The sequence below is a fragment of the Mirounga angustirostris genome, unplaced genomic scaffold (genome assembly GCF_029215605.1).
Source record: "Mirounga angustirostris isolate CCGP_5_RB_7025 unplaced genomic scaffold, mMirAng1.0.hap1 SCAF_12, whole genome shotgun sequence".
NCBI lineage: Eukaryota > Metazoa > Chordata > Mammalia > Carnivora > Phocidae > Mirounga > Mirounga angustirostris.
In genome coordinates, this window is record NW_026991720.1 from 37455266 (window position 1) to 37470353 (window position 15088).

At 37.6% G+C, this 15088-nt stretch overlaps 1 protein-coding gene and 1 pseudogene across 8 annotated transcripts in view; one reads left to right on the top strand and one right to left on the bottom strand.

Annotated features, from left to right (window-relative positions):
* The window catches only part of IMMP2L (inner mitochondrial membrane peptidase subunit 2), an 889807-nt gene that overhangs the window by 157666 nt on the left and 717053 nt on the right, over positions 1–15088 (top strand). The gene's annotated exons all lie outside the window — the stretch shown is intronic.
* On the bottom strand, positions 6315–7365 carry LOC123836046 (platelet-activating factor acetylhydrolase IB subunit alpha1-like; annotated as a pseudogene).

Genomic DNA, 15088 nt, shown 5'->3' on the forward strand with positions numbered 1-15088 from the left:
TTCATTTATATATTACTCATAATCCATATTTGTAATTACTACTAAAAATGAACATAATGGAATATATTAGTAGTTGGAGCTGGTGTTAAAGTAGATAATAGACTTTCAAATAAAACCTCTAAGAATTCTCAAATTTACAAGTAAATTTTTTTATGATAATTCAATGTATTTTGGCAGTAATGGTAGGGAGTAATATTACGAAATGATCATTGAGATCTGTCTTTTAAACTTATCCTATAATTAGAGTTTGACTCTTCATATTTCTGTGTATATGAATTTGTCTGTGTTTGCTTTGTTTTAAAATGTGATGCTAAAAATACACAGAAATTGAAATTTAGTCCCACTGCAGTCCCATAATCTCCTCCTATTTTGTTCTGTTGCTAAGCCAGAAATTCACATTTACTAGATTATTATCTATTGCCATGGAAATCGTTTTGTTATATTTCGATTTCACTACAGGAACAAGCAGCAGGAGCTAATGGACCATAAGAGGGAAATTTGTTGTTTAAATAATGATTATCTTTTATTTTTGGGTAACATGAAAAGGGGAAAGTACAATTCTTTTGTCACACAGCATGAGAAGGTAAATGGATGAGAGTTAGGGGCAGAATTCACCTTAAGAAAATTCACGGCTGAAAAAAAAAATTCATGGCTGTCTTGTGAGTCAGAAATTACATGACCCACTCACAAGGCTGAACTGTAAAAGGTGTCCATACCAAGCTATGTTTCATCAAATAACAAAGGAAGTCCTTGTCTGTGCGCTGGGCTCCCCAGAGGTGAACAGTGAGATGGAGTTTGGGGTGCAAGATATGCATCAGGGGTTGTGTGCGTTGCCTGGAAGGGGGAGCTGCAGGATTGGGCAGAAAAAGAAGCCGAACTGCCCAGCGGGCCCCAGGAAACTCAGGTAGTATTGCCCTTAGGGCTGCTTCCTGTTGCCCTGCTTTGTTGTGGGGAATGTGGGCGGCCCCCATGGTGGGGGGGGGGCTGCTGTCTGTAGCTGCAGGAGACTGAATTCTCTGGACCTGGAGACTGTCTTCTGACCACACTCCCTGCCCATGGCAGTGAGGCTCATGTGGGAGATGCCTCTGTCTACGCCAATCTTTTTCTCCTATGACTATCAGGGATTTCCTGCAGTTTTATCCTTACAGTATTTATAATTCCCAGTATACATCACCTTTAATCAGGCAAGTGTTCACATTTTTTAGACATATTGATGATAAAAGACCTTTTAACGTCCTTATTTGGTTTAAGTGCTTTTTGAATTATGTAGGTTGTATTCTGCCTCTAGCCATAGCATATCCTTTTTTTTTTTTTAATTCATAGCAGATTGTGGCCCTTCATAGAAGGTTGAGACTTTTCTTAATAGTAAATGAACATTTATAAATAGACATATTTTTAAAAACTTTTTATTTTATAGTGATTTCAAGCTCAGCAAAACATTTCAAGAACAGGACAAAGAACTTCTTCACTCACATTCCCCTGTTACTAGAGGTTTACTACAGTCGCCTTACTATATTCTCTTTCTTCTCTCTCTCTCTTTCTCCCTCACCCTTTACTCTGATACATTCTTGTTTTGAAGATTTTTTTTTTTTTGACTTGAGAGTAAAAATTGCAGACATGATGCCCTAGTATTCCTTTGGTACTTCAGTGAGTATTTCCTCAAAATAAAGATGTTGTTCCACATAACCCCAATATAATAATCAAAATAGAAAATAAATATTAATATAATATTACCATCTAATCCACAGATCTCATTCACAACTCACCAGTTGTCCCAGTGATGTTCTTTATGAGTCCAGAAACCAGGATCATACCTTGTGTTTAGTTGCCTGGCTTTCTGGTCTCCTTCAATCTGGAACTGTTCCTTATTCTTCTCTCATCTTTCATGATCTTGGTATTTTGGAAGAGTTCAACCAAATCATGCTTCTCTATTTGGTTTTATCTGATGTTTCCTCATGAATGGGTTCAGATTATTTTGGGCAGGATTACTATAGAAGTGATGTTGTGTTCTTAGTTCATCATGTTAAAAGGTGGTCAGGCTTGTCTTATACTTTTCTCGTTCCAGCCTTGGAATTACTAAGAAATTCTGGTTCCTTTTAATGGAGAATGACATTTAGACATTTAGAAACCAAGGTCTGGGTTCTAAAGATGCTCATTGCTACTGGAGTATCATTCCTGCTAGGTCTTCTCAGGGAATGAAATTAGGAAATACAGTTTTTATAAACTCTCTCTCTCTATATGTATCTATCTAGAGATATCTCTCTATCTCTCTATCTCTCTATGCCTGGATCCTATTAACCTTAAATGTTTACCTGTTTGCTCATTTCCCCCTGTATAAAACCAGTCTCTCTTTGGCTTTGCTGGCCATGCCAACTACTTGCTCAGTCTCAACCAAGGGGAAGGGGCCCAGATGCTTCTTATGTTTCCTATTCCTATTATTATTTTTCTATGGATATAAAGTGCTGCAGTGATTTAAAAAAAAAATTCAGCAAAGGAGGTAGTATTTGTTATGGGTTATATTGTAAAAGACATTCCTAATTAAAAATGGGATTCTCTAGTGGTTTAGTGGTTTCTTTTTTTGTTTTGTTTTCTCAAAATTTTTACTATTCTAAGATGCGAATGACAGGATTTTAGTGCTTAGCTTAAGATTCTGTTAAGGATGATAATAATAGCACTGGGTTATGTTCTGGTCATTTCTGATATTAAATATAGTTTCTGAATAGAAACCATTTTATTGTTAAGGCAGATCTTTCTTTGGTTTCTTTTGGATTTATTTCCTGGCCATTCAATAAGTGATAGCTATTAGCAAAAACAATTTTTGTTGAGCCTTGTTTATTGGTTTGCAATAATGAGAACAGTTATTGAGTCCGATAATTTTGTACTTTTATTTTCAAGTAACAAAGTGTTCTTATTTTGTGATGATACTAAGGAAAGGCAGTTTAAAAGCTAGTTTTAAAGGATCTGTAGCTTTGAGAGGTTATAATTTAGAATGGAGGCATGGTGGTCAGAGGAAATGAGCCAAAGTTAAAAGCCTTTTCTGTGCCATTGAATCTGTAACCATCCTCAAAGTACTCTGCACTTTATGTCACAAAAAAGCCTCAAATCCAATGGGTAAATGTTATCTGCAGGAACCTCATCATTTCTGAAAACAGTTCTTTTATTCTTAGAGTATTTGAACAAGAAATACAAATAATAGTATTTTCTTCTCTTTTTGCAGGACAACATATGGATATAGGGGTTCTTCTGCTATTTTTGAATGAGTGCTTTGTGATATAAAAAGCAAAATCAAATTTAAAATTAATGGATGGTGAGACAGAAACTTAAGGTGTTGGTTAAATCTCTTTTGCTTCCTTTGTGAAACAGAGGTATCAGTTCTCATCTTTTCTTGTGGGGTTTTATGCTTGATTTTCTTTTGGAAGATATATATAATTACTTGCCAGCCCAAAGTTTATGGCATAGACACTTTTGCAAATAACTTTTAAAGGTAGATCTTGATTATATATAACCTGTAAGGAGCACACAAGATATGGGTAAAGCAGTTGATAAGCAGTGAATGTGATTGTACAGAGGAGAGAAGTGAGTGAAGGCTCATTTCATTATTGTACTTTAAATATGGTCACATTTTCTCATGTGGGACATCACTGGGACAACTGGTGAGTTGTGAATGAGATCTGTGGATTAGATGGTAATATTATATTAATATTTATTTTCTATTTTGATTATTATATTGGGGTTATGTGGAACAACATCTTTATTTTGAGGAAATACTCACTGAAGTACCAAAGGAATACTAGGGCATCATGTCTGCAATTTTTACTCTCAAGTCAAAAAAAAAAAAAATCTTCAAAACAAGAATATATCAGAGTAAAGGGTGAGGGAGAAAGAGAGAGAGAGAAGAAAGAGAATATGGTAAGGCAACTGTAGTAAACTACTAGTAACAGGGGAATGTGAGTGAAGAGAAATGAGAAAATGTGTCCTTGTCTAATACAACTTTAGTTGCTTCTTATCCCATTCTTCGTCTCCTTTACTCTGTCTCTCTCTGTAATACAAACTCACTCACACACAAATAAACGTACATTCGCACTTGAATTTAAATAGTTGGCGTGCTTAGAAATATTCCCAACTGGAGGCCACACAGGGCCAGTGTTTATAATTGTGTGTTTGTGTATACGTATGGGTACACACACACACACACACACACACACCCCATTTTAAAATAGTTGGCCACCGAAAGTGCTTGGCTTATTTTAGGTATGCAGCTCACATTTGTTGAGTGAATGAATCTATGAGTCCAAAAAGACAAGTAATATTAAGAACTGAAGCTAACAGGGTGAAGAAATGGGCAGTCTCATGGAGACATCATTTCTGCTATGAAGGTTTGTTTGTTGTTGAGGTGGCTACTCCAGAATGATCTAGTATTCATATGGAGCGGTTGTTAGGTTGAGTCTGCTGCTTTACCCCACCTCTCTGAACCAAAATTTATTTCTGATTGACAGAGGGTAATTAATTGAACTGTACAGATACTTTACTGGAAAGGGTAAATCATGCCTTAGGTGAGGGTAGTGATCTGGGTATGGGCCCAGAAATGTATACTTTCCCCTCCTCTCAATAAAGCTCTTCTTATTGCAGCTCATTTTATGTCTTGTGACAGCCAAGTAATGCAGAGTAGAGTGAAATGATTTTTGTATGAAGAAACCATAGCAAACCATGCAGGACATTTGCCTTTAAAAACAACAATAAAAAGATCAAACATTCTCTAGTTACCACTTAAACATTTTACAGTTTGGAGTGGTACTGCTAGTCCTATCAATGAAAATTACCTCTTGACATCTTTTTGGAGTATCTAAATGTGTGGTCAGGGACCCACTTGGGCACAGGGTAGTGCTATGAGCCCTGTTCACGATTTCTGAACTACTTCCTAATGTGCCCGAAATGCTGAGAGCAGGGCACTGCTTCCCCTGCTGCTTTCAAATGTCAGTATCTTCCTCCTTTTTTCCACGTATAGTTACATTTATCCCATTGTATAGCAGCAAGTCCACTTCTAGTTCACTGAAACCATTTTCCTCCGTTCAGTACTAAGACCTCCAAAACCACTAAGTCCAAAGTTTCAGGGACCGAAAAATTCTTCAATTGGGTTATTAGGTGTAATAGAGAGCCCAACAAAAATGCATACATGTGTACACCAAAAGACGAACACAAGAATGTTCGTAGCAGCACTCCTCCTAATAGCCCCACATGGAAACACCTCTAATGTCTATCAACAGTACAGTGAATACATTGTGGTATATTCATTAAATGTGATATAATCCTTCGTTGTATAGCAATGGAAACAAATGAACAACTGGTCCAGGTAACAAAGATGAATCTCAAGGATGTTCAAGGAAGCCAGACAAAAAAGAATACATCACGTATTCAATTTATATAAAGGTTAACCACCGGCAAACCTCATTTTTGGTTTTAGAAACCAGGGTAATGATTACCTTTGGGAAGGGATAAGAGTAAAGACTAAGAAGGGGCAGACTAGTGTTGTAGTTATTGATGTGGGTGGTGGTTATATAGTTATCTTCACACGTTGTGATAAATCGTGCCAAATAATTACATTTGTGCCCCTTTCTGTATGTGTTATGTTTCCATTAAAAAACTTATTTTTAAAAAATTGATGTAATTGCCCTCTTGTGTGTAATGTCTACTTTTTCTGGATGCTTTTAGGGTGTTTTTCTTTGTCTTAGTTTTATGTTCGACTATAGCATTCATAGGTGTGATTTTCTTTGTAATTTTCCTACTGTGTTTCACTGAGCTTTGTGAATCTGTAATTTCATGCTATTCACCAAATTTAGGAAACATAATGCCAATATATTTTTTTAATTAGACATAAAGAAAATACAGGGACTACTCCACTTGGCATACCTTCAGAAGGAAAAGATGGCACTATATATGCATTACTAGTTGTAAGCATATACTTCATTTTATAGGTCAGCATCTCAAATTTGCAGGTTACTGCCACCCAGCTGGCCCCATAAACTGAACCAGTTTTCCAATTTGTTCTAAGTTCTTGTCTAGCCTGTCAACTCCTAAGCCACTAATGATTAACCAGTGTATACCCTTACCTCAGGCCATGCCTCCTAAAGTTCTTCCCAGTGGAAGATTTTCTCTTTACCAGTGTGTTTCAGGACCACTAGAGAGGGGTGGTGTTGTATAGCGACCACTTACACCTAGCTTTTGCCAGCTCAGTACAGGTCCTTTTATGAATGAAAAAGACCCACCTTTTTTTCTCTTTCATTAACTGACCAAAGGGAACTTCTTATGATGCCAATTTATATGGATTGAGGGAGAAGTGCTGAAGGGTTAGGGGCAGCTACCATAGTACCACTACTACCACTGCTACTTCTTCTACTACTACTACTACCACAACCACTACTACTACTACCACCACTGCTACTTCTACTACTACTACCACTACTACTACTACCACTGCTACTTCTACTACTACCACTACTACCACTATTACTACTACTACCACCACCACCACTACTACTACCACTGCTACTTCTACTACTACTACTACTACTACTACCACTACTACTACTACTACCACTGCTACTTTTTCTTCTACTACTACTACTACTACTACTACTACTTCTTCTTCTTCTTCTTCTTGTTCTTCTTCTTCTCCTCCTACTCCCCCCCTTCTTCTTTTTTTTGAGGAATGAGAATTTAATGTTGGGGAAGGAGGATGCTTAGAGTGTAGCCTTTGGCAAGGGGATACCCTGGCCCTAGTCTTGGGCCAGCAGATGCCGAAGCAGGGTGTGCAGGGCCTGATAGACAGGTGTGTAGCCCAGGCAGCTCAGATGCAGGTATTCATACAAGCCATGCTGACTTACGGTACCATCCAAATGCACAAAGCTGGGGTTGGCATCCAGGAAGTGGGCCTGTGGATGGCCAGCCAATGCTGCCCGGACCAGTGTATTCACCCATCAGTTTTTCTCATGAAGTGGGTTGAGGTGCTGGCACCTGGGAAGCAGGGTTCACCAGTTGCACGATGGTCTTGATGCTACCAGTCGCTTGCTCTGCTGTGTGCCTGTGGTGGTTGGTACCCACACAGACCCCTACAATCTTGGGCCAGATTTCTTCCACCTCTCCATTCTCCAGCTGCCAAAGCACCTGTTATGTGCTGTCACTGCCAATGCCAAAGTTAAGTGCATGCAGAGCAGAAAAGAGCTCCTGCCAGATCTTGCACTGGTGCATTAGCTGGACCCAGGAGTCCCCGATGAAGACGACTTCCTGTTCCTTGTCTTTGCTGTCGGTTATGAACCAATGGTGCAGGGACATCCAGCATCCTTCGCCCTGCATGTCCTACACTGGCATGGACTTGCCAGTATGTTCACCTCTTCACTCATCTTGGTGCTGCCCCTCATGCCAGATCCAACGTCTTCTTTAAAGGCCAATTGCCGTATTTGAAAGAACATAAGCAGTAGAAATCCAAGATTTGGGTAACAGTTAAATTGGAACACCGATCACTTGGTTCTCTTCCTCTCCATTTGGATCTCTGCTCAAATGTCATTTTGCCTTTGAGGCTTTCTTCGGCCATCTTATTTAAAACCCCTATTTCCTGCCTATCTTGCTTTATTTTCCCAGTAGCACCATTTGACATACTCTACATTTTACTTACTTTATTATCTCTCTTTCCCATTAAAAAAAAAGCTTATTGAGAGCAGGACTGCTTCTATCCCAGTGCATTGTGTATGGAAAGTATTTGGAGTGCCTGGGTGGCTCAGTTGGTTAAGAATCCACCTCTTGATTTTGTCTCGGGTCATGATCTCAGGGTTGTAAGATCGAGACCCATGTCAGGCTGCACATAGGGCATGGAGCCTGCTTAAGACTCTCTCTCTCCCTCCCCCTCCCTCTGCCCCTCTTCCCCTAAAAAAGGAAAGTATTTATTTAATATTTGCTGATGAATAAGGCCTTAATAGAACTCAACCACATTATCTGAGACTTCATTTCCTCAAGTGTAAAATGGAAGTACTTAGAAGCACTTTGTGTGCTGTCATGTACTTTATAAGGGGCTTTCCTATTATTAATAATCAAGTTAGAAATTCATTATTTATTAAGCATAATCTATATACTTCCTAGCATAGTTTAGCAGGTTAAAACATATGTGTATGAAGTGTTCTCCCTGAAATTCTGGGGTACAACCCCAACTGCTGGCTGTCTTTGGGGCCTTAGTCGCACTGACTGCTTCATGACTCATTTTCACTGCCTGTGGATCTTCCTTCTAGCCTGGTGATTTAGGAGTTCCTATAGCTCCAGGCCAAACAAAACAGTGATTGGCAGAGGAGTCAAAAGATTGCTCCTTAGGTTCTTTCGGTCTGGTCAGTAAGACTTGTTCAGATTGGTTATCTATGATACGATGTCCTTCTAGGTCTCCTTTTTTTTTTTTTTTTCTTTATTCTTTCAAAAAAAGAGGGAGAATGCTGATCAAGGACTGCTGGGCCCAGCTGCTCCCCACAAAGTGCTGTGGGAATTCAGGGGAAGGAAAGATGAATTGTGGCTTAGAGCAGGGACCAGCCTGGATGGAGTGCTCAAGGTCAGGGCTATGCAGCTGAATGTTTCAGTCTCCATCTGATTTACGAGGGGAGATATAATTGAATGACTGATTAAGGACTTAACAGAGATGTAAGCAAGGCCTATGAGAGCATAGATGAGGCAGTGATACTTAAATCTAAGTGGATGGTTCAGGGAGGACTCCCTTGGGAAGGTGACATATGAGATAGATATTCGCGGACTTGAACATGTTGAAAGTAGAAGGAGCGAGGATTTCAGGAGAGTCAGACTGAGGAAAAGAAAGATAAAATATAAAGAGGCAGAAAAACTTAGTGAAATTTTAGTTTGCCTATTGCTAAGGGCTTTTGAGTAAGGGAGTTTCAGGGTAAGATTTTGATATTTTAATTATCCACTTTTACCCTGGCAGGCAGAAGGAGAAGCAGGCTCCCCGCTGAGCAGGGAGCCCAATGTGGGGCTCGATCCCAGGACCCTGGGATCATGACTTGAGCCAATGGCAGACGCTTAAGCATGCGAGACACCCAGGTACCCCTGATTGTCATCTCTTTAGCCACTTTCACTTCCATCTTTGTGGAAAAGATGCTCTTTCTCCTGTTCAAAGTTGCCTATGCACTTGTGTTCTAGGTCTTCTCTTTCCCCAGCTCCATAGGCCTTTGTTCCATTAACTATTTATTGCCCTTTGAACTAGCTCCTCTGCCCTGATTGCTTTTCTGAGCTTTTGAACATGTTCAAGTTTCCCTTGAGTCAAAACACAAAGATGAAATTGCTCAGACCCTCCCTTAATTCTGTGTTCACTGCTTGATCATTCTTTTATTTGCAAGTAGGGCTCTAGAAACAGATGTCTCTACCTGGCATCTCTACTTCCTTGCCTCCCCTGTGTTGTTCAGCCTTCTGCAATCTTGCTTGTTCACACCACTCTGCTGGGATCACCTTCATGAAGGTCATCAGTCTCTGACTTGCCAAATGTTAAACGTTTTTCAGTGCTTCTTTAAAACTACTCTTCTTACTTGATTCTATTGAATGTTAGTTCATTAAAACATTCTTCTCTTTTGGTTTCTGGGACTCTACCTTTATGAATTTTTCTCCTTCATATCTGGCTGCCCCCTGTTAGTGGACTTGCTCTCTACCCTTTCTCTCCTTTTTGGTGTCCTTAGTGTTCTTTCTTGGACTCCTGGCCCTTACCACTCTATAGCTTCCCCTTGAGTAATCAGAACCCCTCCTAAGGATCAGCAGCCAATTATGCCAGTTATATACTAATATAAGCTTCAGCTTAGACCTTTTTCCTGATATCCAGTTGCTTCCCAGAGATTCCATTAGATATCCTGGAAGATAGAAGAAGATAAATCCAAGAATGAGATGATAGACACATGTGATGATAACAGCTGTTTCTCCTCCCATTATTTGCTATTTTGGTGTGTGGTAACAACCTGGACTCCATTTCTCAGCCCAGAACATTGATAAGCATTTCAGACTTCCATTTAGCTCACAATAGCACAACCAGCATGGTACCTGTCATATCCTAGGCATGCAGTGTTATGTTTGGATGAATGAATGAATACATGACTTCTCCTCCATCCCTTACATCCATTCAGTCACCAAGTTCTCTCCCTTTTACTTGGCTTTCTTCTCTTGAACTTTTCTGTCCTATTCCTCTCCATTCTTACTGTTCTGGACCAGGCTGTCATCTTCTCTCACCTTGGCTATTTCAGGAGCCTAACTTTGGCCTCATCACTGCTAGTGTAATTTCCTCCCTCCACTTCATCATCTTCACCATTACTGTCCAGTTGAAGCCGTCTATGCAGCTTTACATATTCAATTAGCCACATTAAAAAAAAACTAAAAAAGGTCATCGTGATTTTAATAATGCATTTTATTTGATCCAGTATATCCAAAATATTATTTCAGCATGTGGCCCTAATCACATTGCAACGTCCTCGACCTATATATACCCTATTCCCTTTGTCTGGAAGCCTCTAATCCTTCTACTGAACAAACTTGCTCATACAGTATCAACCTGAATGCTGTTTCCTTCATTAATCCTGCCTTAAGTTATTTAGGCAAATTTCATATACTTGTGGCTTTCAAGGTTTTTTGGCCATATCAAGTAAGAAGCATATTTTACATTGTGACCAAGATGTATGTATATGTGTGCGTGTCTTCCCATATTTTTGCCTATAGCTATACTGAAATCTCTGTGTCTGTATCTAAATTTATACCTATGAAAAACAGGAACAGAAGTTCAAATTTGTTTTATTTCATGAGGTACACGTAAGTGTATTACTGCATTTACCAGGTTGCACTAAATTTTTTTTGCATATATCTCCTCCCTAGACTCTATATCTTTTTAAAAAAATATTGATTGATTGATTGATTGATTGAGGCAAGTCCAGTGCGCCTGGTCAATGTGTGTACTCAATATATATTTATTGACTGACTCAAGTCCAGAAGAGCTGTTCACATGGGTTCAAAGACATCATTTTAACCATCAATATTAATTGGTTACCACAGTTTGTGTGGTGTTGTCTCAGCCCTGGCTGACTGAAATACAAGCACCAGGGTGATAATAAAGGTTTTCTTTATTCCCAGATCTACTTATATCTGAATAAGGAGCTCAGATTTGTTCTCTTATTCTGGTAACATGGAAAATGGATAGCAGTGAGAGCTTGATCTTTTTCACTCAGAATCAACTCAAATACTGTAGAGAAACCCATTCTGTTGCTTTTTAGGAAGAGAGCTGAAGTTTGTACTCTGAGGTTAGCAATTTATGCCTGGTATTTAAAAAAATTTCTGATGACATGATACAATCTCAGACTATATCAGAGATAAGCCAGATGGCTCATTTCTAGACTAGTTTTACTGCTAATTAAAGGGCTAATTTTTCTCTCACAAACTCAAGAGTGTAAATATATTTATTGTCAAAATACTCAATAGTTGGACAAGCTAAATTGGTTCAGGAAAACCTAATTGGGTGTTTTCCATCTTACAAAACTCTGGTGCTTATATTTAAGAGACCCTGCGGAATAGCTGTTAGTAAAGGTATTGATTGCAAGTCTGCTGCTTTTTAATAGCTGTGTATTAACTCAAGAAGATTTCAAGGGACTAAAATTTTAAAGAAAAATAAAAGTCTCAACAGTTAGAACTAGTCCTTTCACTTCCACTTAGGTGAATAGTTTTGCTTTTATTACATTCTAAGTGTTGCTGTCAGTCTGTGTGAAGAGGCCCACATGACAAGATTGCGCTGTCTCTGACAAAAGATCATTATCTGGCTAGAGCATATTCTAGGAGTCAATAAATATATAATATGCTATTTCAGATTCTTTGAAGATATTAAGTATAATCTCATTTTGGATGTAGGAGGTGTTGCTTAATAAATATTTAAAAACTCTATTGGCATGGTCTTAATGTGACAGCTAATAAACATACCATCGAGTAAGTGTTAACAAAAAGACATATTACTGTGAAGTGCCTTCAAATTATTTAGGTGAAATAATAAAGTATCACCTTTTCCTAACAAATAAACTAGCGATGATTTAATTCTTTCATGTTAATTTATGTTGAGGAATACATACAGGAAAGTTTTTGATAGAGCTATTTTTACCCTCTCCTAGTAATTTACTTAGGATTTTTATTCAAATAATTCATAATACTAAATTATCTGCAGAGAAGAGTTGCCATTTGCAATATATATATGGATTTTGTTTTTTACCTAAACTTACTGTGTATGTATGAATGCTGTTATGAATATCAGGAAATATTTAACCAAGGTCCTGACTTAGAAAGTTGCCTTTTATCTAAAAATTCCAAACTTGAACTGACTTGCTACTTTTTCTTATTTTTTAAAATGAGTTCCTGTTTATTTGATGAGCAAATAGTTTGCATTTACATGTTAAACAATTTCGTTATTTAGAGTTGATAATATGTGCCATTTTGATATCTCTGGAATTTTCCATCTTGAACCTGAAAGCCTTCAGATATATATCATTACTATTATTATTTGAGAAAATGACTGGCATTTCCACTTGACTTTCAGCATGGTTACCTTCCAGTATATTCACACGATAAGGGAACTTTGTTTTTTGGCTCAGTGAAATATCAGAGGTGTTTTTCTGATGTGCGGCCATGTAATGTGGGATTGTTTTAGGCGCAATGTTATGAAATTTTATTTCACCTTGTAAGCATCGTGGCCTATCTTGCCATTGTAAAATGACTTGTATTTAAATACCTATAACAACTGTAATCCTGGAAAATGGAATAATAATTCATATACTCTCATTAGTAAGTTCTTTGACTAGACTATAAATTTTCACTTACCTATCAGTTTAAGTGGGAAGCTGACATTGTACATGATCTTTCTTATCTCTAATATGACTTTTCTTTTTACTGTGAGGTTTATGAGAAGCTTTCTGTGATATTTTATTTTTTCAGTCTGGTCTTCTCTTACTGTGTATTGATGCCACATATCTTGTTCTTCAGTTAATAAACAGCTCATATTCTACTGTCTCATTAGCCTTTCAGTAAATGGGATTCAAAATGGTCTCGTTAGCCTTTTGACAAATATCGTTTTAATTAAATATGCATAAATATGGAAAGATCTGTGTAACAATGTCTGTAGTAATTACAATGTATTTTATATTATTTTGCATTATTATGGAATTGTGTACTTATTTCTGATGCAGAATAATTACATTAGGAGTCTATACTAACCTGTTTTTTGTGTTTATAAAGATCACAGGTTTATCAAGTAGGTGGCTTGAATTAATTTGGTTTCACCTTTTCACAGTGCTAATGGAATTGATAGTGTAAGTTCGCCTGTGCCAAGAAGTAAAGAGCTCAGGTTTAATAGCTGTGCTGATTCAGAAAATTGATTTGTTGCTTGCAGGATTTTCTTAAATATAGGTGCTTTAATACAATTGAATATTATAAAAACTCTTTTACCTTACATTAAACTCATTTTTATGGTATTCCAGAGATATTGGTTAAGAAAGGAGCTTGAGAGATAGAAAGACCTAACTTGGATCTTAGATTTGCCATTTGCTATCACAGGGCTCTTGGGTGATTATAATAACAATACCTGCCTCAAAGGATCATTTTTTGAGAAATAATTGAGATAATAAGATTTACTAAGTGCTAAATTTACTAAGTACTAATAGTTTTATTATCATAATAATAAAAGTCATGAACTTTTTTCCCTAAATATATTTAATTTTGCTGGAAATTTTGTTGATCAATATTTGCACTGTGACAATTACAGAATGTTGACTAAATGGATAAGTATACCACTGTAAACTTTTTTTTTTGGACCTCTTGAAGGCCAGTGTAATCAGCACATTGAAAAACATAACACAGTTCACATTTAATAAAACTGAATTGAATTTGGGGCGCCTGGGTGGCTCAGTCATTGAGTGTCTGCCTTCGGCTCAGGTCATGATCCCGGGGTCTTGGGATCGAGCCCCGCATCGGGCTCTCTGCTCGGCCGGGAGCCTGCTTCTCCCTCTCCCACTCCCCCTGCTTGTGTTCCTGCTCTCGCTGTGTCTCTCTCTGTCAAAAAAATAAAATCTTAAAAAAAAAAAAAATTGAATTGAATTTGCATGGTTTCAACTGGTATAAGATGACTGTCATGTAAATTTGCTTGTTTCCTGTTATGTAATTATTTTATAATTGTTTATTATCTGCCAAAGTAAATTGTAAACAGAAGTTGATTAGAAATTATTTTTCAGCTTCCTCTTACCTATCTAAAAGTATGTAAAAATGTTTTTTTCAACCACCAAGTCTATTTAGTAAATGTCTGCTGGATTTTAACCTGCTATACTTTTTTTTTTTTTTACCTGATACACTTTTTAAAATTTATTGTTTATTTATTTAATTAAATTTTTTATTTAAATTTTGTTAATTAACATACAGTGCAATATTGGTTTCTGGAGCAGAATTCAGTGATTCATCACTTACATACAACACCCAGTGCTTATCACAAGCGCCCTCCTTAATATACATCAACCATCTGTCACATCCCCCATCCACCTCCCTCCATCAACCCTCAGTTTGTTCTCTATCATTAATAATCACTTATGGCTTGTTTCCCTCTCTCCTTTTTTTATTTTCCCCCTTCCCATATGTTCCTCTGTTTTCTTTCTTAATTCCACATATAAGTGAGATTATATGGCATTTGTCTATCTCTGACTGACTTATTTCACTTATAATACACTCAAGCTCCATCCTTATCATTGCAAATGGCAAGATTTCATTCTTTTTGGTGGCTGAGTAATACTCCATTGAATATATATACCACATCTTCTTTATCCATTCATCAGTTGATGGACATTTGGACTCTCTCCATAGTTTGGCTGTTGTTATAATGCTGCTATAAACATCGGGGTGCATGTACCCCTTCAAATCTGTATTTTTGTATCCTTTGGGTAAATACATAGGAGTGCAATTGCTGGATCATAGGGTAGTTCCATTTTTAACTTATTAAGGAACCTCCATACTGTTTTCCACAGTGGCTGCAGCGGTTCACATTTCCACCAACAAG